This window comes from Lissotriton helveticus, chromosome 10, assembly GCF_964261635.1.
Source record: "Lissotriton helveticus chromosome 10, aLisHel1.1, whole genome shotgun sequence".
Classification (NCBI taxonomy): domain Eukaryota; kingdom Metazoa; phylum Chordata; class Amphibia; order Caudata; family Salamandridae; genus Lissotriton; species Lissotriton helveticus.
Window position 1 is genome coordinate 136437602 of NC_136071.1, and position 23603 is coordinate 136461204.

The window sequence follows — 23603 nt, forward strand, 5'->3', positions numbered from 1 at the left end:
TGGGACCAGAGTGATTTTGGCTTAGCACAATACTGGGATTTAAAGCCATTTCTGGCAGACCTCATATGTGACTTTAAACGTGCAGGTTTGTCAAATGGGACGCAAGCTGTCCCCATTGTTGCCACAAATGTGATGCATGAGATTTGATTTTCATGTGTCAGCTCAAGATTTGTATTTTTATGATTTCACAGGAATCTGTAGATTTAGGAATACTGCAATTAACTGTGTGTCGTTTTTCATCTTTAATCAAAGGGGCAAAAATCAGCCAGTCATCATGTTAAGTTAAAACCAGGTTTCCTTTGTCTTTCAACATAGTCACTGGAGACGTTGATAAGGATAACAGGCTAAAATGTAGTGACTATTATCAAAACTAAACCAGAGCACCCCTTGAGAATCCTGATGTTCAGGGAAGTGTGAGTTGTGAAAGTCTTGTGAGACCTGTGGTTTGTTGGTATAACCGTGGTATGAGGTCTATAGTTATCTTGTGTTGCATGAGTACTGCAGGGCTTCTGAGTTAGCCCGGTGTTTCTTAATTCTTACGTAGTTTCAAAAACACGACTCATTAGGACCTTCTGTTTTGACTTCTATACATAAGCCAAAGATTCTCGGTGCTAAATTTCCCCCGGACGCACAGCACGTCGTCAACCACTTTCACTTCATTGACTGCTTCCAGGCTGTTGCTGCCTGAATTAATGAAAACACCTTAAAGTTAATTGCGAACAAGATGGAGGCTCTAATTGTCAATAGTACATCCAAATCCTTGTCAAGTGTTTTGTGGTCTTCTAACATACGTCTGACCCGAGCCTCTTTTTCCTTGGTTCTAACAAGGGCTTCACTTGTTATTGCATTTTATTGTTCAGATCCCAGATGAGTAGATTGATTTTTCAGATGCTTCTTCTTCTTAAAGGTCCTGCTTATGATCCTCCCTCTTCTCTCTTAGCTGCAAGCAGATGGTTATTTGGGCAGCCTTATCTCCATGGATAGACAATGGAAATACCTTATAGTTTGTCTCGAAAAACACATTAGACAAGCAACAACATATTCAGAACACCGATGAATGCCGTAATCTTTAACCTTATGTACTGTGAAGAGATACTACACCACATGACTAAATTGACTGCCTTCCTATACATAAAGAAATATCTTCAACTGCATGTGCATTTGACAGTGTTGCACAACGCCAACCTGGCTTTTCAAACTTGAGCAGCGAGATGCTCTTTGATCCTTGGCCAATCTCTGTCACCTGCTTGTGACATTTGCTGGACATGATGTAAAACTTGCTCCTCGCTACATTCGGTACCTAAAGTATGGGGACCTCTTCTCATTGCTATCAGAGAACAGTCCATATTGTCCTTTTTCAGAAAAGTTCTTAAAACCTTTCTGGTGTCTTCTCTATCTGCATAAACGAGTACTTATTATCTAATCTGTGTTCTTACTGCACCTGGATACCTCTGGGGTTAGAATTCAAATTCATTATCTATCTACCTATACTTATTGACTTTCCCCAAAGCTGGTAATGTTCCAGCAGTCACTGGAGGGTTTAGCTGAAATCCCAGTTATTTTGGTGTTGGCGTTAGTATGTTCTTTCCTTATATGAGGAAAGACTATCACCCCTGCTAGTGAAAACTAATTTTCCTCTAGTTGTCCAGAAACTGAAAATTCAAGTCTGATCCTGATTTTGTTCACCACTTTGACCAGCTGCAAGCTTTGCACATATTTTTCCTTTTCCGCGAGTGTCTAGAAGCTCTTCCTGCTCATCTTCCTTAGGCAATGCTGTTACTTTTGAATGCCCTGGACAGGGCCCACGGTATACCTTGTGGTGACCGAGGAATAAGGTGCTCTGTTTTTTTCCGATTAATCGTGGTCTTCAAGGAAGAGCATCTGTAATGCATTATGCTGGTGCAAGAATGAGTATACAACACAGGCTTTTGTAAGCTGCCTGCTACTGTGGGAGTTCCTTCTAGTCAGATTGCTAAACAGTCCAGGGTATCCCTTTATGTAGACACTCTAAACTTTGTTCAGCGCTCATACCTGGCGTTTGCTGTTGGGATTCTGTTGCTGGCTGCCTGCCGCCTGTAGAAGCTCGCCGTCCCTTGCTGGGGGCTTGACTTTGTTTGCTGCTCCTGGCGCTTGTGAGGACCCGGGCTGGGTGAGAGGCACAGCGGGGCTGCGAGCGTGGACAGGGACTCCATTGCCCAGGAGTCCCTGCGTGACCCTTTCAGACCTTCCGGTCCGCTCTCCCCGTTGGCCCGCCCACTGCCCATTGGAGGGTATTTTATCTCCTGTTCCTGTCTTTGCTGTGGGACACTCTAAACTTTGTTCAGCGCTCATACCTGGCGTTTGCTGTTGGGATTCTGTTGCTGGCTGCCTGCCGCCTGTAGAAGCTCGCCGCGCCCGCTTCGCGGGTGCCGCTTCGCCGTCCCTTGCTGGGGGCTTGACTTTGTTTGCTGCTCCTGGCGCTTGTGAGGACCCGGGCTGGGTGAGAGGCACAGCGGGGCTGCGAGCGTGGACAGGGACTCCATTGCCCAGGAGTCCCTGCGTGACCCTTTCAGACCTTCCGGTCCGCTCTCCCCGTTGGCCCGCCCACTGCCCATTGGAGGATATTTTATCTCCTGTTCCTGTCTTTGCTGTGGGACACTCTAAACTTTGTTCAGCGCTCATACCTGGCGTTTGCTGTTGGGATTCTGTTGCTGGCTGCCTGCCGCCTGTAGAAGCTCGCCGCAGCCGCTTGGCGGGTGCCGCTTCGCCGTCCCTTGCTGGGGGCTTGACTTTGTTTGCTGCTCCTGGCGCTTGTGAGGACCCGGGCTGGGTGAGAGGCACAGCGGGGCTGCGAACGTGGACAGGGACTCCATTGCCCAGGAGTCCCTGCGTGACCCTTTCAGACCTTCCGGTCCGCTCTCCCTGTTGGCCCGCCCACTGCCCATTACGGTCTCTATATCTAGGAACATCACTCCCGCAGCGCGGGACGCAGCTCGGGGCGAAGACCGGGCTAAGAGCGGGCCGTTTGAGGCCGTTCGAGGTCAGAGAGGACTGGACTGGCCCACCCTCTTTCGCCCATTTATCGTCACTGACTATTTGGGTTTATACAGGTGAACCACTTAACCTTTCTTCTTGTAGTGCCAGGCTAGGAGGTTTTACCCTGGTTGCTGCTGCTGTCCAACTATGTGCACCAGGTTAACTCGTAGTAAGGCCGTCAAGGGTCGCCCATCAATTAGTGGCCCCATGGATGACTTCATTACTCGTACCAATCTAGCCATTGACCAAGAAATTTCCAAACTTCAGACTCGTATCTCTCTGGAATTGGCTGCCACCAGAGGATTATCACAGGTCATTGCAGTCTCTAAAAAATCCTCTCTGGGCCACATAGCTACTGTGGTCACCCCGGAGCGCCCGGCCATCCCCAACTGTCTAGTCGCGCAGGTAGATGTCCATCAGATCCCGATTCCACACCCCCTTTCCCCAGCCCCAGGGCCTTTTTCCCAGACAGGCGAACTGAACCTGCCTGCGGTGACTCCTAAGCAGGATGCTAGTCCTAATTCCCCCACACCGGTAACTTTAAACACACTCAAGGGCAAGCAGGATGTTAGCTCTAATTTCCCCACCCCAGTAATTTTTAACACATCCAAGAGCACTAATATTAATGGAAAACTACCCAAAAGGAAACGCAATTCCCGGTCTGCTTACTCTCGCAAGAAGGCTAAAATTGCGGTGGTTCAACAGCCGAAACTGGTCTGTGTACCGGTACCCAATGTAATAGGAGGGTCTACCCCCAGGGAACTGTCGCAGCGAGTGGGAGCCAATGAGGGGACAGCCTCTGACTTTACTACTATAACTGCAGAGGATGAGGGCTTACATGATGAGGGTCTGGAAGGGAAGGATGGGGAATTTATAGGTTTAGTTTGGGAAACTCTTAAGAAACTTCTTTCTCCCCTTGCTTTTAGACTCTCGTGTATCGAAAACAACTTGCTAGAGATGGAAAAAAGCATTATTGCCTTGGCCACTCTTGGCCTGAGAAGTCTAGAAAATCAGGGCTTTGCTGTAGATGACCCAATACCACAAGCCCCACATCTTCCTCTCCCAGAACCAGCTTCTGTACGCCCAGTTCCCAAACCGCGGACCATGGGTGTGAATCAAATTACCACTGCTCACAAACCTATGGTTCCCAAATGTCCCTCCCCTCAACCATCATCAAATTCTACCGTAGGTCTTTCTCTTAGACCTCCTCCCAGTGAAGCTCCTCGCCAACAGACCCAGGGCCCTCCTGTTAAGAATAATTTTAGAGGGGGCTACATTGATCTTCCTCCAGAGGCCAACGACTATGTGGCTGTATTGACGGGCGTCCCCCAGATTGGAAATGGTCATTACGAGAACCACTGGTCTCTGAAGAATAAGATAATGCACTGGCTCAATGTGAACCGCCCAATTCCCAACGGTCGGAAGAGCAGAGTCCTGATGGTGCGTCGTGTCTCCTGGGTGGGCCCCACAAGGAAAACCACTGCCGGGGATTGTATAGTGGTGACCTTTGAGGACCCACATACGGCACACCACATCTGTTCTTGGCCCACTGGTGAAGGTTCCCGTGTCATACCTAGGCCTCTGTCTTTCTTCTATCCACCACGCCCCAAACTTATACGGGAAGATGACTGGTCCCTGGTTCAGCATCATGCATGGAGGAGCCATCCTATTAATTACCAAGATCTCTCTACATGCTGGAATGGCCTTCCAACCTCGAATAGGTTTGGTGGTCTCGAGGAGGTAGACTGACTTCTAAGGCAACCTACCCTTGAAACAGTGGAAAAGGCCTCTTCACCCCTGACCTTAGGGATCATCGATTCTCTTTCCTTGTTCCCTGAACCTATTCTCGCTAGCCACCCAGCCCTGGAAGAAATGCCATATGCTCTGCCTATAGAGGAGGGATTAAACATATTAAACACCTTAACCTCCCCAGAATCTCATGATGCAGTGCACGCACTGGTCCCACCTCTTTCGATTCCCTTGTCACCCATCCAGAATGCTTCATTAGACGGGAACCCGACCGGTGTTACAAGGGCTCCTATCCAACAGCAGATTGAGCCACCGCAAAGGTTAAACAGAGCGGCTGCAGGGGCGGCTGCTCTTGCGCCTAACTCGGTTGCAGTTGTCAATCCACCAAGGCTGACTATCCTAGGCGAACCTCTGTTAAAGATTTTAAGCTGGAATGTGGCAGGGCTTGCCCGCAATTTTGACATCCCTGAATGGAATAATTTTTTGGACTTCTATAACATCTGCCTTTTGCAAGAAACCTGGTGCCTTGAACCCAGGCACAGAGTAGGATTTACAACCTACTTTGTCCCAGCTTCCCAACAACATGGATGCAAAGGTCGCCCGTCTGGCGGCCTCTTAATATGGGTTAGCATCGCACTAGGTGTAAGTGTAAGCCAAAAGACCACTCATTCTCCAGACCTCCAGAGGATAACTATACGCTGCCAAGGGGGAAGGAAGCTAGAGGTTTTTAATCTCTACCTAAGGGGGGCTAGGGGTGGGGCATCATCGCTATCCTCCACAGGATTAAATAGTGAATTAGTCGCTTGCAGTACTGACTCCTATGTGCTCCTTGCAGGTGACTTCAATTGTTGTTTTGAGCCACTAGCTAGGGAGGATATTCTGGACTCTTGGGATGAGGATACAAGGAGAGGCATCCCTACTTTGAACCTAGACCCGATCCGAAAATGGACGCAGAGTGCAATAGACATCAATGCACTCTGCATGGAACATGATCTGAGACCAACCAATGACCGATCCAAATCAGACTCTATGGGTGCGCACACCTATAACAGAACGGGACACAGCTCCAGAATAGACTATATTATGTTGAATTACAACCTTTGGCCATTTCTGCAAGACATGGAAGTCATAGCATCTTGTGATAGTGACCACAACCCTCTATCCCTAATCCTCATCCCGCCTTGGCATGTTAGGAAGCCAGCTAAGTCTACCCATTTGTGGAAAACATCCCACGAAGTTGTTCCCTCAAACTGTGGCAGGCGCTTAAAATGGGCTAAAGCAGCAGCGGATGAGGAAAGGATGGCACAAGCAGGGACTATAATGACAGCGGTGGGACTACGTCTCGATGCTCCAGGTAATACCAGTGCAGCTGTTTTAACGACACTCACAGAAACTATTGCTGCATTAAGCGAACTGTTTATCATTCCCCAAACCAGTGCGAGGGTTGTAGTGAAAGGTGCTTCTAAGGCAAGAGACAAGTGGTATTCCTCTGAATGTCGGGCTGCCAAGGGGGAACTTATTTCCGCAGTGAAGACCAAGGACCCGGGCAATATCAGACTTGCGAGGCATTTCTATAAAAAAAACGTGACCATGGCCAAGGAGGCCCATGATTACAGTTTTTGGAGGGAGTTAATGGAGGCGAGCACTATGAAAGATTCCAAGGGGTTTTGGGATCTATTGAGAGCCAGGAACAAGCCTCTCGATCTCCAACTTACCTGTAACATTCCTGGTGATGTTTGGTTTGCCCATTTTTCCAAGCTCTACTCTGTCCCATTAGGTGTACCTCAATCAAGCTTGGGTTTTTTGGTCAGATCCCCAGTCACTACTACAATCAATGACTGTCCCTTCAGTAGTAAGGAAGTCGAAAGGGCAATTGGGTGTATTGTAACCAACAAGGCTGCAGGCCCAGATGGAATTCCGGGTGATTTGTTGAAGAAAAATCCATCATTGTGGAGTAGATTAATCGCTTCACTCTTGAATGCGGCTGTTCTGGGAGGCTCTCTTCCTGATTCCTGGCGGGGCGCTGAGGTCGTCCCTATTTTTAAGAAAGGCTGTCGGGACGACCCAGCCAATTATCGCCCAATTAGCCTGCTTGACTCAACCCAAAAGGTCGCGGGCAAAGTGGTATTGGGTAGGATTCTGCAGTGGGTGGAAGAAAACCAGGTTCTGTCAGATTTCCAGGCAGGTTTTAGAACAGGGACAGGCACCATCGAGCAGACATTCCGCTTCTTAATGTTATATTGGAAAGTGGTTGTACTGGGTGGGGGCAGCTTGTATTTAGTCTTCATAGACTTGCGAACTGCCTTCTACCTGGTCCCGCGAGCCCAATTGTGGAATGTCCTGGATGGGTTGGGTATACCCCCCTATTTGTTGGCCTTGCTTATTAAGTTCCATGAAAGCAACTTTGCCCAGATCAGATGCGGTCTCCAGGGGGAAAAAACATCTCGTATCCCTGTAGATAGGGGCATCCGCCAGGGCTGTGTGCTTGCCCCCACTCTGTTCTCTCTTTACGTGAACGGAGTGGTGGAGCATCTCCTTCAACAACCATCTGATGCACCTTCCCTGGCCGGTAGGAAAATACCGACGCTCCTATTTGCGGATGACACCCTTCTAATCTCAAAATCACCAGCAGGCATTCAAAAGTTGCTCTCTAGATTTAAGGCCTTTTGTGACATCAAGGGCCTGTCTATAAATATAAGCAAGACCAAATTCCTTGTCCTTAACCCCCCCAGGAAATCTGTTGTCCCCCCTGCTCTGGACTCTGTCCCACTTGAAAGAGTTAAAGAGTTTGACTACCTGGGTATTCGACTCTGCGACACCATGAGTTGGAAGGCACACCATCAAAAGGTGTTTCTGACCCATAAGAGGGTTGCAGGGGCCCTGCTTAAAGAACAACGCGCCTCATCTCTCAAACCCATCGGGGCACTATTAGACATCTACAGGGCAAGGGTGGTGAGTGCAGCTTTGTATGGCGCGGAACTGTGGGGTGTACAGAGAGTTGACACCTTAACCTACCTCGAAAATAACTTCCACAAAGATCTTATGAAGTTACCCCACAGTACCCCTACACTCCCCCTCTTGCTTGATGCAGGTACACGCCCAATAGGTGAGCAATCTAGGCTACGTCCCCTTTTATTGTGGTCTACTATATGGAATGTTCCAGAACTGTGCAGCTATGCCGATGCCCTAAGAGAACTACTATCCTTACCGGGCTGGCATAAGGTAACCTGGTTCAGGGAGGTCAAGCGGCTTCTCCAGAATTGGGTCTAGGAGATGCTTGGGTTAACAGAACAGCACCCTCTAAGCAAACGTTGAAGAAGGCTTATTGGTTATGGGTGGCTAATGCGAGAATGTCCAATCCGAAGCATTGTAAATCTGTTGTCCAGTTTCTTTCATTTAAGGAGCTTCCATATAGAGAACCCTACCTGGACTTAATCCATAACCCAGGAGACAGATCATTGTACTTCAAATTTAGGGTGGGAGTCCTTCCACTAGGGTTGTTAACTTCCACCTGGAAACCACCATTGCAAACCATACCTTATTGCCCCTTCTGTGACCTAAAGGTTGAGTCCATTGCCCATCTGCTGTTTGAGTGCTATGCGTATGCGGCCCCCAGGTCGAGATGGCTGAAGCCACTATGTAGGAGTTTGGGTACTAGATCCCACTTGGAAGCCCTACGTATATTATGTTCAGATGCCCGACCCTTCATTGCCTGTTGTATGGCAAAATTCTTGGGCTGGGCCTGGCGAATAAGAACTGCAAAGAAACTATTGATTAAGTAAAGTGCTTCTTGCCTGTAAAAGACTTTATGACCTGGCTAACTATTCATTCTCTTAATGCCACTGTTGATTCATAGCTTTTTATATTTGTGCATTGCTTAACTGATTCTGAAGGTTTTTTTATTGTCTACTGTTTAAATGTTTTTACCAAATTGATGTAATGCAATGCTTTTATGATATGTTTTTATATCGAAATAAAGCAATACAACACCTTTATGTAGGACCAGCCAAACCATTGCACAAGTATGAAACCTGCCTGGGTCGAGAATCCTTTTTAATAAAACATTTTATTATTCTAATCGCATTGTACAAATGAAGCGCTTTTTAGGTATTGAAATTGTGTTATGCGCACAACACATTAAGTAATTATGTATATTACGGGACCCCCTCTATGTGTGCTTTGATGACCGGGGAAGAGAGAGGAATACACTATATATCAACAATTATCAAAATTCCCCCATGGTCAAAACATAGTTTCTTTTCTGTCTTCGCTCTCAAAATTTAACCATCAACATTTCATTTAGTACAGGAACGACAGTCTCATATTTTTCATTTGAATGTCTTTTATTTCTTTTTTTAGATTTTATCAAAATTATTTAAAACAGTTATTTTACTTTTTTTCTTTTGAGTCTTTTTTCGTGTCAGTCATCAGTTCATTAACATTTGTTTTAATCCAAATAATTTAGACAGTGCAAAATCGAATATCATAATTTATACAATCCAAAATATATTGTTTGTTCTGAAGAATGCATAGAGACAACAAAACCAATTATACCCCTGTAACACACATTAGCTACCTTACATACATCTCATTCATACCGTTTCACACTCTTACAAGTTCTAAAACAATCTCTAAGTTTGAGATAACAAAGATCTTAAATGTTTCCTAACGCCAGGTCTACGCGTTTCGGTGGGATAGGACCACCTTCCTCAGGACCAGCTTAGAAATAGTTTTATCCTTTCATCCTCCTGTGTGTGCAGGGTATCTGTAATTTAAAAGAAGGTACAATGTCATATTCCTGTAACTAAATCCCTATTCAAGGACATTACTCTCCCCTGAGGCAAAATAGCCGGGGGCTCTATTCTCTATCCCTTGCGATAAGGGCGCTGACACTGCGAGAACTGCTTGCACTGATTTGCACAAACTTTTAAAAAAACTGTATAATATTTTAATTGGCGCAATTTTATGTTGTGTAATTATACTTGGCCCGAGTGCAGGATTAAGCTAGCACCGAGGCGTGTGTTACTTACCCCCCATCCCGGCGTGGCCGATTAGGGGCTGACGACGCGGGACAGGGGCGCCATCTTGGAGGGAGGAAGGGTTGGCGGTCCAGTGGCAGGACGCCTCCCGCCCTCCCGGATATTTAAGGAGCAGCATCTGAAAGGCTCGCTGTATTGATTTACTCTCCCCTGAGGCAAAATAGCCAGGGGCTCTATTCTCTATCCCTTGCGATAAGCGCGCTGACACTGCGAGAACTGCTTGCACTGATTTGCACAAACTTTTAAAAAAACTGTATAATATTTTAATTGGCGCAATTTTATGTTGTGTAATTATACTTGGCCCGAGTGCAGGATTAAGCTAGCACCGAGGCGTGTGTTACTTACCCCCCATCCCGGCGTGGCCGATTAGGGGCTGACGACGCGGGACAGGGGCGCCATCTTGGAGGGAGGAAGGGTTGGCGGTCCAGTGGCAGGACGCCTCCCGCCCTCCCGGATATTTAAGGAGCAGCATCTGAAAGGCTCGCTGTATTGATTTACTCTCCCCTGAGGCAAAATAGCCGGGGGCTCTATTCTCTATCCCTTGCGATAAGCGCGCTGACACTGCGAGAACTGCTTGCACTGATTTGCACAAACTTTTAAAAAAACTGTATAATATTTTAATTGGCGCAATTTTATGTTGTGTAATTATACTTGGCCCGAGTGCAGGATTAAGCTAGCACCGAGGCGTGTGTTACTTACCCCCCATCCCGGCGTGGCCGATTAGGGGCTGACGACGCGGGACAGGGGCGCCATCTTGGAGGGAGGAAGGGTTGGCGGTCCAGTGGAGGACGCCTCCCACCCTCCTCGGCAGGATATAAAATGATGGGGTCATTCCGTCCGCGCAGCGGGCGCGCCAAAGGCGTGCCCGTCTGCGCCCGTCCGCGCCAGTCACGGGCCTAGGGCCACCCCCCCTGGTCAAACAGCTCAGGTAAGCCTCATTTCATACCCGTGCTCAGCACTGACTGATTTACGCCCACAAATCTCGGAAAACTGCATAAGACACAGCCCTGAGTCCCTGCTATCCAAAACTGTATTACACTGTAAACATTGTCAAACGTTCACTTCCATATTAAATACAAAAGCAGGTAGTAACAGCCTGAAACAAACAAACCAAATCTTCACGTTGGCGCTGATTAATGTGCGTTCATTACCCAAGCACAGGCAAGAGGTAGCAGATGTACTCACCGATAGGAACATCGACATAATGTTCCTGACGGAGACATGGCTGGATAAGGCCTCTGACCCAGACCTCGTAATAGCTGTTCCACAGGGATACAAATGCTACAGACTAGATAGAATGGGGAAAAAGAGGTGGGGGGGTTGCAATAATCGCTCGTGACTTTTTTAAAATCCGTACCACAGCTATACCCTCAAAGGCATGTGAAGCACTTCAATTTGATATCTACTTCACACCCTCATATAATTTTAAAGGTATATTATTTTATAGAAGACCAGAAATCCGGACAGATTTCCTGTCAGAAATACTCACCATTTTAGAAACCTCAGGCATTGATAACTCGATAACCCTCCTAGGTGATTTCAATTTTCATTTGGAATGTGGCGAAGACAAGGATACGATATCCTTGCAATCTGAAATGGAGATCTTTGGTTTATCTCAGCTGGTGAAAGGACCCACCCATATTGCAGGCCATACCTTAGATGGTATCTTCACCAATCTGGACAATATATTAATAACTGAGGTTCTACCCATGGTCTGGTCAGATCATTATTTGGTTTTGGCAACCATTCAAATTAACAAAGCCATGACCACCTGTATACCTCCTTCACGACAAAGGTTTAAGGTCTGGAAAGATATCAGCATCCCCTGCTTCAAGGAGGCGCTACTAAATTCTATCCCCAAATGGGCAACTGACCCAGTTACTGTTATAGAACAATATCACACATGGGTTGGCCAGGCGGCTGACGAACTGGTACCTGAAAAAAGAATGTCCAGAAACAGAAGTTCCCCCTCAGCTCCTTGGTACACTGATGAGCTCAGAAAACTGAAACAACAATGCAGAAATAAAGAAAGAATCTGGAGGAAGAAATATGATATTGAGGATAAGATAATGTACAAGGAAATCTTAACTCAATACAAACATCAAATTATAGAGACTAAAAAGAAGTTCTATACAGAGCAAATCGAAAATGCAAAAAACTCGAATAGAAAGCTTTTCGAAATTACTAAACATCTCACGGGATGTGCCCCAGATCTCAATCCTCCTTGCTCACAAGAGTTTTGCAACTCATTAGCAGCATTTTTCTTCACCAAAGTAAATGATATATTTTCAGCATTTAACCAAGGCGAAGATCAAGGGCTTATGAAAACAAATATCCCCTCTTCAAGTAATACCTTCACCTGCTTTGCAGAGGTAACAAATGACAATGTCTTGGACATTGTGAAAACAATTAAATCCGGATCAGTTCTGGATCCATGCCCCCTAAACACCCTTCGGTCATTAATAGACGTTGTAATCCCTGCTATTACTCAAATGAGCAATCTTATGTTTAGCACAGGAATCTTTCCCAACCAACTGAAAAAAACGCTACTCAAGCCACTTTTAAAGAAAGCGGGCCTGGATAAAGCAGAACTTAAAAATTATAGGCCTATAGCGAATCTACCTTTTATTGCTAAAGTAACTGAAAAGGCCATGAACAGTCAACTTGCGGGATTCATCGAGCAACACCATCTGCTCGATGAAACTCAGTTCGGTTTCCGCAAGTTTCATGGGACGGAAACAGCCCTCATTAAGGCAGCTGACGATATCCGATTAATCAGAGACCAGGGCGGAACTGCACTACTCGTGCTCTTAGATCTCTCAGCTGCCTTCGACACGGTTGACCATAAGATCTTAGTCAACCGTGTCGAAATGATGGGCGTACAAGGCCTAGCAAAAGATCTAATAGCATCATTTCTGGCAGAGAGATCCCAGGCAGTCATACTGGGCCAATATGAATCTGCTGAACTATCATTAACATGTGGGGTACCTCAAGGTTCATCCCTTAGTCCGACACTATTTAATATCTATGTGTCGGACCTTGCTAATACCATCAAAGCACACGGGATGAACCTTACCTCATATGCGGATGATACTCAGCTGATATTGGCCGTCAGAAATGATGGGGAAACTGTAGCGGAAAATTTCAAGATCGGTATGCTGGCCATTGGAAAATGGATGGCAGCAAACTGCTTGAAATTAAATTCCGACAAAACTGAGGTGGTCACCTTTGGCCACCTCAGTCCCAGTTGGTCCCCTACCTGGTGGCCATCATCCTTCGGAGCTGTACCTGAACCGGTCACGAAGGTGAGAAACTTGGGTGTCATCTTCGATGATAACCTAAATTTCATGGCCCATGCCAATCAAACTGCCTCCAATGCCTTTTATAAACTACGACTGGTAAAGAAGATCATTCCTTTCCTCCCCACTAATGTGGGAAAGACATTGGTTAGCGCAATGGTCCTATCAGCACTGGACTACTGCAACGGCTTGTTTGCAAATGCCCAAGTTAAGACAATTAAGAAACTGCAAACAATCCAAAATGCAGCAGCCAGACTTCTCCTCAATATTCCCAAATTTAAACCTATATCTGAATCCTTGAGAAGTCTCCACTGGTTACCTGTTAGGAACCGAATTAAATTTAAGACGTTATGTATCGTCTATAAGGCACTTCACCATCAAGCCCCTCAATTCCTGTGCGACCACCTTGTCCCGTACACCCCTAATCGAATGTTACGTTCTGCAGGACATAATGACCTGGTAGTGCCACGGACTAGATTGGTCAATTGGGGAGACAGACGTTTCCTAGCTGCCGCCCCAAGATTGTGGAATATGCTTCCACAGACAATAAGATCAAGCCCAAATCTACTGTCCTTCAGGAAGAAAGTAAAAACCTGGCTATTCAACCTCTGAAACCCTGTATAGATCAAATAGGAGGGTAACACAGTACAGCGCCGAGACGCCTGCGGGCAATTGTTCGCGCTTAATAAATGCCAAAAAAAAACAAACTCTTCTCAAGTATTCATTATTACACTATATACAATTCATTGTGACATTAACTTAGAGACATCTAATCACACCTAGAGAGAGTGGCACCATGAACCTATGTCTATTCATTTTGTGTTCTCTACCTAAGAAAAGAGTCTAGGGTAGAGCGATTCTATGTGCCCCTTGTTTCCTCTTTAGTCTCACAAGGTGCTGACGATAATCGTCCATTCCATGTTATGCAGGTACTGATCCTGGTAATTCCACATATTTATACTAGTTCTGAACCTGACATTATCTATTCTATATTCAGTTTGTGTTCTCGTCTTTTACCTTCAAATCAAATCAGTACATGGCCTTTTCCGAATATGTTCGTTTGTAGTCAGTATAAAAAATTCATCTGTCCCACCTAGACAAAAAGTGAAAATATCACGTGCTTGTTCTTAATTCCTTATCCATATACGTTATTGGCATGTGTAAAGAAAAAGATTCTCTTACCACTAATTTTTCAGCAAATGTCCTGTATGGGACTACTCCTTATTGCCTTGTTAGTATTGCAGTTTATTCTTATGGTCTTGCTAGATAAAGGTAATTATATCATTATATCACTCGTTATTTAGTTGTTTCAAACATAAACACAAACTGGAACAATTCTTACCACAAAATGTCTTGTCCTCTACGTTGGTAGGGGGCCTATTCTTTCCTTTTTTTTCTTTTTTTTCGGCAGGGGGGCGCAGGTTAGGATGTCTTTATTTTTAAGTTTTGTTTTCTGTTTGACCTAGGAGATAGTAGCGAGTAATTCGTTTTCTTGTTCTCCCTTTATTTTAAGTGGTGAATTAAATCAGTATGAGTGACTGACCTTAATATATCTTGTACTGAGGCTCGCTTTAAGTTCTTCTTATGTCTCGCCTGTCATTCGAGCAACCTGACTTCTCTGTGCATCGCTTTCAGAGTTGTAACAGTGTCTAAGTCACAAGTAGTCAAGAGATCATATACGTCGTTATTAAATTATTTCCATTTTTACCCTTTGGAAGTTTCAGAAAGTGTACATGTTTATCTTTTTACCATGTCTACTATCTGTGGTATAATCGTTCTTCTATCTATGTCTAGTGCTACCAGGAACTACCATTGTGTGAGATGCATTGTATTGTTCCTGGCATGCCAAGTATTTTCTAAATGGTACCTACAATGGATATTTTACAAACTCCAGCGATATACTTTAGATGCACTTGGTCGGAGACCCTCTAGGACTCGCTCAATTTGGATTCGGCATGTCTCCCTAGTCACGTATTACTACCCACGCGGGCCTTAGATTTAAAAACACCCATTGCGTCTTGGCGATTCCTTATCTCAACAAATCCTAGATTCCCCCGATTTTTTTCACAAACACGTCCGCGGCGCTTACCTCGTTTACGATGTGACCTCCCGTGTATGTATTTTTCCTGCCTGTTCTCCCCTTCTGCGGCCTGCATTGTAGCCGATACTGGTGTGATCTTAAATAGTATCCCCAGTTCCCGCTACGAACGCCTACGTGCTTTTGCTGAACCGGAAGGAATTGTCATGATTTCCGGTTGAATTTTCGGCGCCATTTTAGGAAGGGATCAAGTGATTACCTTTCTCGTACTGTTGAATCTTCGTGCGCGCCATCTTAGTCAGGTCCATATTTTATTCTCTCTATACTGTTAGGTAATGTATATTTACGACGACTCCGTGTTAGATCTCCTAGTGTTATTCTCACATTGTCCCGCTTTCAGTGACCTACATTATGGATAAAGACTCCCTATACGATGTTTTAATAATAATTCAACATTACTCATTTTAGGCTGCTCTGCATTATCTAAATTCTTTAATAGTGTGTAATATCACCTAGTAAAATCGCAATAGTGATTTATTTGGGAACTCCCTATTTTTATACTGAAATCAGGGTCAAGTGCTCCTAAGGCTAACATAAATTGGATCTATTGATTTATATATGTTTAGTGACAAGCCAAGCAATATTTTCATTCAGTCCTTTGCGAACACTATCAAAGTGATAAATCCAAAAACACTCGCGTCTTTTTCGAGTGTACTCCATAGTCTGGCCTAATCGGAGTTGGACCTTCTCCAAGATACACCACCGCAGATCACTTTCATTGTGGTTAAGGTCTATACAATGTTGTACTAGTGGTGCTGATATTCTTTTCAGTCTAACTGCAGATTTATGTTCACTAAATCTGATGCGGAATTCCCTGCCTGTTTCTCCAATATAGGCGAGGCCGCAAGGGCACAGAATTATATATACAACATTGCTACTCCTACAATTTGTTAGTGATCTCAGAGTTACTTCAAAGTTGTTATAATTAATAGATTCAGTTGTGATTGCTGCCTCGCAGGCATGGCATGATCCGCATCTGTGGTTACCTAGTACAGGACTTTGTCCTGTTATTGATCTCTGATTGTTCCTTGTTTTCTGTTTATTCCTAGTATGGACCAGCCGGTCTCTTAGATTTTTATTCCTCCTGTAGGCTACTAGGGGTTTTGTTCCAAAATTCTCACTCTCTTCTGTTTCCAGTATATTCCAGTTTTTGTTGATTATATTTTTAATTTTATAATTCAATGAGGAGTGATTGATGACACAAGTAATGCGATCTGCCGGTTTCCTTTTCGTGCAGCTTAGTAGAGAGTCCCGATCAAAATATTTTGCTCTTTTAAAGGCTTGTCGAATTAGGCGATGCGGATAGCCTCTGTTGAGCAATCTGATTTTTAGTTCTGTTCCATGGCGTTGGTATTCTGTCAGGTTAGTACAGTTTCGGCGAATCCGGAGGAATTCGCCAAAGGGAATAGAATCCTTTTGGCAGTGTGGGTGGAAGCTGCCAAACTGTAAGATGGTATTTTTGGCGGTGGGTTTCCTGTATAAACTTACTTCTAAAATCCCACTACTGCCATTTATTTCGATATCAAGGAACTTTACCTTCTTAGTGTGATAGTTAGATGTAAACTTCAGATTAGGATCACTAGAGTTTAGCCAGCCTATATAATCCTTCAATTGTTCTTCTGTACCATGCCAAATGAAAAAAATATCATCTATGAATCGCCGCCATAAATGAACATTTTCGAAAAAGGGGGCAACTTCATTGTATACATGTTGTAATTCCCATTCGCCCATGTAGGCATTCGCTATACTAGGCGCACAAGATGCCCCCATGCTGGTGCCCTTCACTTGTTTGTAAAGGGCACCATCATAGTCAAAGAAGTTGTTCAGCAGGACAACCTCCAGGCATTGTAGGATGAATCTGTCCGGTCGATTATCCGGATATCTTTGTAATAGCGAAGATACCGATTGTAACGCCTGACATTGGGGTATGTTGGTATACAACGCCTCAATGTCAAGCGTTACCAGTATGTCTTTCCTAGCATCAAATGCAGTGCCCTCCACCTTTACAATCATGTCTCCTGTGTCACGGACAAATGATTCATACTTCTGCGTCAGGGGGCACAGGAATTTATCTATATACTTAGATAAAGGTTCTGTGCTCGAACCTATAGTGGAAATAATTGGTCTCATAGGGGGGCTGACTTCACTTTTATGAGTCTTTGGCAGACCATACAGAGCCGGGGTCACTGGGCTAATTTTATTTAGAAAGATTAGTTCATCTTCACAGATGAATCCTTCTTCAAATGCGTTATTAGTTAGTTCTCTTATTGTTGTGGTGAGTCGTTGTAATTCTCTAGGATGGGCTGGCCTATAATTTTCTTCTACACTCAGCATTTTCCGCATCTTTATATCGTATTCATTTTTATCAAAGACTGTGATGCCCCCACCTTTATCACATGGTTTTATTATCAAGGCATTGTTTTTTTCGATGTTCTTGAGGGCTAAATTTTCTTGTTTTGTTAGGTTAAAGTTAGGTTTGTTTGTTCCTGTAAGAAGGCGTGTAATGTCTTTTAAAACCATACGTTCAAAAATTTGAACCTCTGGTCCTACTGCGTCTAGGGTTGGTGTGAAACTTGAAGGTGGTTTACACCCTGATAAATTAAGATTTTCATCTTCTCTAGTTCTGCCTTCAAAGTACTTTTTAAGCCTGACTTTCCTGAAGAATGCAAATAAGTCTTCGTGAAGTTTGAATTTATTAAGTGGGGCACAAGGGACAAATGATAGGCCTCGACTCAGGACAGAAAGCTCTTCTTTGTTCAAGTTAGAAGATGATAGATTGTAAATTGGCATTGTATCTCCTAATCTGTCACTGTTTTTATTTTCCCCTGGGTCTACCACCAGTATTGCTGGTTCCTCGTCTTCACGTATCTTTGCTGAGGTTGAGGGCTCATCGTTTGGTGACCTCCTCTGTCTTGTTGCCAGTGTACATTCCTTCCCCTGTAATTGCCTCTCGATAAAAAACCCCGAGTCTGAGTGTTCTGATATCCCTGTCTACCTCTATATGAAGGTCTGGAGTTGTAACGTCCTCTCCCTGAGTCCTGATAGTTATCTGGGTCTGAATCAGAGGAGCCTGTATCTGAGAAGTTAGTGTAGTTTCTCTTATGGGTGTTGTCATAATTTGGATTGTAACTGGCTTGGTGCCCTCCCTGATAATAATTGGGATTTAAATATGGATAGATCTTTTCCTTCGTAAACCAACGAACATCCTTTTTCAATTTTTCAGTTTTCTTATTAGTTAGATAGGTGTCAAAATCCTTCATTTCTAACTGGATCTTTTCAAGTTTGTTTCTTGCATCATCAACTGCGCTTGATGTTTTTAACTTCTCTTCCAGCTCCTCAATTTCTTTGCTGAGGGATGTTAAAAGATCTTTCACAGTTTCGATGATTAACATCATCCAATCTCTGGAGCAGCGGTTTGAAATCAGGGACCACCGCTCCAGAAATTTACGAACTTCAATGAATAGGGCTGGGGCATTACGGACCCTAAGGCCTGATGGAATCACTCCCTCTTTCAAGTATGCAAGCATATAGAATGCATGTGATTCTATACGTTTCATTTTCTTTTTTTAGATGTAGAAGGTTTTGCCATTCGCTGTTGTCTCCTAATGTTGTTGCCACAGGATTATTTTCATTGGTTACTAATCCCAGTAGGGAACTAAATTCCTTGTCCGAAAACCCAAATGGTTCCAGTTTATCCATGTTGATACAAGGTCTCCCAGTCACTATTTCGTTTAGATTTTGGCGAATCTGCGTAAATTTCTAGTTGGAAGTCTATATTTCAGTGGTGCCACTATTCCGGTGCAACAATATCCCACAGCAATGTCAATCTAACCCGGAGTGGAACTAGGTTCCAATCTTAGTTATAATTCTATATCCCACAGTTAAAAAACTGTGAATACAATTATGTATATTACGGGACCCCCTCTATGTGTGCTTTGATGACCGGGGAAGAGAGAGGAATACACTATATATCAACAATTATCAAAATTCCCCCATGGTCAAAACATAGTTTCTTTTCTGGCTTCGCTCTCAAAATTTAACCATCAACATTTCATTTAGTACAGGAACGACAGTCTCATATTTTTCATTTGAATGTCTTTTATTTCTTTTTTTAGATTTTATCAAAATTATTTAAAACAGTTATTTTACTTTTTTTCTTTTGAGTCTTTTTTCGTGTTAGTCATCAGTTCATTAACATTTGTTTTAATCCAAATAATTTAGACAGTGCAAAATCGAATATCATCATTTATACAATCCAAAATATATTGTTTGTTCTGAAGAATGCATAGAGACAACAAAACCAATTATACCCCTGTAACACACATTAGCTACCTTACATACATCTCATTCATACCGTTTCACACTCTTACAAGTTCTAAAACAATCTCTAAGTTTGAGATAACAAAGATTTTAAATGTTTCCTAACGCCAGGTCTTCGCGTTTCGGTGGGATAGGACCACCTTCCTCAGGACCAGCTTAGAAATAGTTTTATCCTTTCATCCTCCTGTGTGTGCAGGGTATCTGTAATTTAAAAGAAGGTACAATTTTGAGAGCGAAGCCAGATAATTGTTGACACAACACATTAAGTAAACAGCATAGTTAGAACTTGGACATTCCATGGTGTCGGGCGGATGTTTAAGTTCCGAAAGGCATAATTTCACTGTCTTAAGTTTTGGGGCAAGCCCTGCTCGCTTCTGTAATGGCACCAGTCTGACCACATTTTATAATGTTTTTATAGGCATCTTCTTGCCTTGTATATGGGTTTGTTCAGGCTCATAAAATGGTCCATTCTGCCTCTCGATGAGGGCTCTGCTTCCCTCCAAAACTCTGACAATATCTCTTTTGGCAACCACTATACCCAACCACTGCAGGGCCAATTTGTGCAGTTTGCAATCTATATTAGTTTTAATGTGTAATAGTTGGAATTTGCGTTTTTAGGGAACTTCCAGCTCAGCACCCACTCCAGGCATGCCAAAAGGGGATCACTTTCCCACAGGCCCAAACTGTATTCATCAGGTCAACTCTCAGACATCTCCAACAACTCAGTCAGGAACCACTCCCATCCTCCACCGCCTAACGCATGTATAGTAGGATCTATATACATACATAAACTGTATGGACCCAGAGCTCCTTCTCATGCATCTCACAGTGGGTGAAAGTGGTTGGTGAGGTGACAACCAATGAGCGGTATATAACTGCTAAGTTTTCAGATTGCTTGTGTGTGACATTTCTATGATTTTAAAGTGTGTACAAGTGACATTTCACTGCCAATTTGTGACACTGTGACTGACACTATCATGGCTAAACCTAAGCAATAATAACCATGTAAAGAAATAAATATTAATAAGGTCCCACTTTTGATACATGAAAAGCTCCAAAAATCCCTGAAGTGAAAGGTCACTAACCACAGCGGCTGACCTTAGAACAGAGCAGACCTAGAACCATCTTTAAAATATAAGCTAACCTGCAGGATTAAGTAACTTAAATTATTTGCTTTACCTTTGAAGAGGAAGCAATATATATTTATTTTATTGAGTTTCAAAAGAAAACAGTTTGTTCATAGTCAGATGCAAACTAACTGACAGATGTCTTGTGAACATTAGTAGAAGGCAACATTGTCTAGTTTCTTTAAAAAAAAAAAATAGGATAAATGAAGTTTGAAAATATTTGTTCACCCTATTTTATTAAATGAGATCTATTTTAGCCGGCCCAAGACGTTCCAAATGAAGGTTCAAATCAGGCAAGCATTCACATAAACACATTTGACAGGTCATCCCTTTTCTGAGTGTCAGATGCTCTCAAGTACCTCAAGCAGCTGCCTCTCTATGTAACACCACAGTGTGACATAAGGCCAAGCCTAAATCAGAAAATATTACACATGGAAGCTGCACCTCATGGTCAAGGTTTTTCAAACTACAGTTTGACTTCTAATCAACTAAATATTTGACTTACCTATTTGGTTCCCACCAAAGTGCTTACCAGAACTTGGTCTTGCTGTCGGTGCTTGTTCTGCTGGTATCAAGCTGTAGGCAGGGCAGAGGCTCTCTCTGAGGTGAGCAGGCTGCTGCAAGTCCACTGACATTGTCACTGCCAGCTTTAGGCATCAGTCGTCCATAGTTGTCCCTCTGTGCTTCCTCTGTGGCCTCAGTCAGTGCCGGTGCTCTGCTCCAGGCGTCATGCTAGGCAGCAGCAGCAGAGGCTGCTTCCTTACCTTGGCCTGGGACCCCAATAGTTCAATGGCTGCTTGCTGGCAGCATAGCCTGTCTATGGTCACCATTGGTGGCTAAAGAGGAATCTGTAACAGAGCAGATAGTGAGCACCTTTTAAGGACAGCTCAGTGATCTGGAGACTGATGTGACCAGACAAGTGTGTGCCCGGGCCCCACCCCCAACATGTGGGCAGGTCAGGAGATCTATGAAATATGGTGGCTATAGTGTGCCCTACAACCCCCACATGAGGTTGGGTCACAAGGTGATCCTATAATTTTGATCTGGCTGCAGTTGTCATCCAGTGCCTAGGGTGGCCCCCAGGACTAAAACATACATCTTCTGACACACAGTCCTTGCAGCAACAAAGAGCATGATGTCTGTTGCATGTGTGGAAAATGAGCGACTTGACTCTCTCAGCAGCTGGCACTAGGAAGAGCAAAACGTTAAGCTGCTGCCCACGGCTAGGGTCTGCCTCAGGAGCCAATCATCTTGTGTGGTCACTGTGGGCAAGTATCCCTTCCCAGACCTCACAGGCAAGGCACCGTCCCCTGGATTCATGTGTGGGTACTGCCAGGTGATTGCCAGTCAGGATAGTAATTTAATATTTATTTGTTTGCATAAGTTAATTAAAACCATTGCGTTACAATAAAACGTTATAAAAGGACATCGCAGTTCATGGAGTTAAAAGAAAGTGCAATAATTAAGTGCAAGCGTCTGACTAGAGGCTTCTTATCAGTCAGGATATTATCTTGTTTTGCTATTGCAGTGGCCGCCGTTGTGACAGGCAACGTTGATACCTCCGAGGCCATGGCCAGATTGACTGAATCTCCGCTTGTTTAAATCACACAGCCAGCGCCCTAGGCCACAGTCCAGTGCCAGCTGTATTATACATTGTACTATGCCCTGTTAGAATTTGTAAATAAACTGAGAGGCCAGTTTGCAGGCCAAGTGGTCAGGCAGGTTAGGCCCTAAATAGCCCACAGGGCAAGGTGCGGTGTATTTAAAAAGTTAGACATGCAATTTTAACTTTTACATGTCCTGGTAGTGAAAAACTCTTACATTAATATTCTACTACTTTAAGGCCTACCAATCCCATAATATACCGTTAGTTAACTAATTACATTTAATAAGTGATAACTTTCAATTTGTAGCAGGCGAGAATGTAGAGTTTGATGTCAAAAAATTGTTATTTAAAGCCTATTTTAATGGTAAAGCTGTATTTCAAGTCATAAGTCTGAAAATGCCACTTTTAGTAAGCTTTAGAAAGTTAGAAACCTGACTAGGTGTAGCTGGCAGTTGGTCTTTATATATTGCTCCCAGATAGTGAAACAAAGGGCTTTAACTGTTGGCAGAATGGGACATCTCTGATTTGATGAGGGGAAGAAGCTGTCACCTACCACATTTGCACATCACAAAGGCTCTGCCTGAGCATCCTCACAAAGGGGTTGACACTAGTCTGTTGTGAATCCATTCAATCTGAGGCCAGACAGGAAGGCAGGAAAATCAAAGCGCCTCTGGTGGTGGAACCCTCTAGGACTTTCTCCTACTTCACAATGGGCACCAGGTATAAATATTGGACCTTCAGAGCCAACTCTTCAGTACACCTCTGGACCTGTGGAAGTACCGAAGAACTGCTGTGCAAGAAGGACTGGTTCTCTGTTACCCTGTTGACCTGCTGCCTGAGTGAGAAGGACTGGACCTGTATCTTGAACCCGGGACAACCAGAGTTACTCCAAGGGCTAGTTGTCTGGCCTCTTGACCAGAAGCCTCAGGGAACCACATTAAATCCTGCACCTGGACTCTGCTGGCTCGGAGTGGTGCCCCCCAAATGGTGCCACCCCAGTCCTGGACCCTTGGAAGCGGGCCAGAATGTGCTCTTCCAGCCCAGCTGTTGTCCCCATCTGAACCAAAGCAATGTGAAGCCCTGCACAGCCTCACTGCAAAGCCGCCAGCCTCATCGGAATAGACGCCTAGCGACTTAAAGCCCCGCAACTGCACAGTTGCCAGCCTCATTGGAACTGATGCACAGCCCCTGCAACACTACACATCACAACTCACCGACACAGAGCCCTGCCGTACAGCTTCATCTTAACCAACACCGGACAACAAGAAGCCTCGCAAAGCAATGATGCGCAGCACGTGCACCAAGATTTAAGGTACTTTGTTCAGCGAGCTTAACTTGTGTCCCTGTCGC

General features: G+C 44.3%; 1 protein-coding gene across 1 annotated transcript in view; it reads left to right on the forward strand.

Annotated features, from left to right (window-relative positions):
* NSMCE1 (NSE1 component of SMC5/6 complex) overlaps positions 1-23603 on the forward strand; it is a 176119-nt gene that overhangs the window by 100591 nt on the left and 51925 nt on the right. The window lies entirely within an intron of this gene.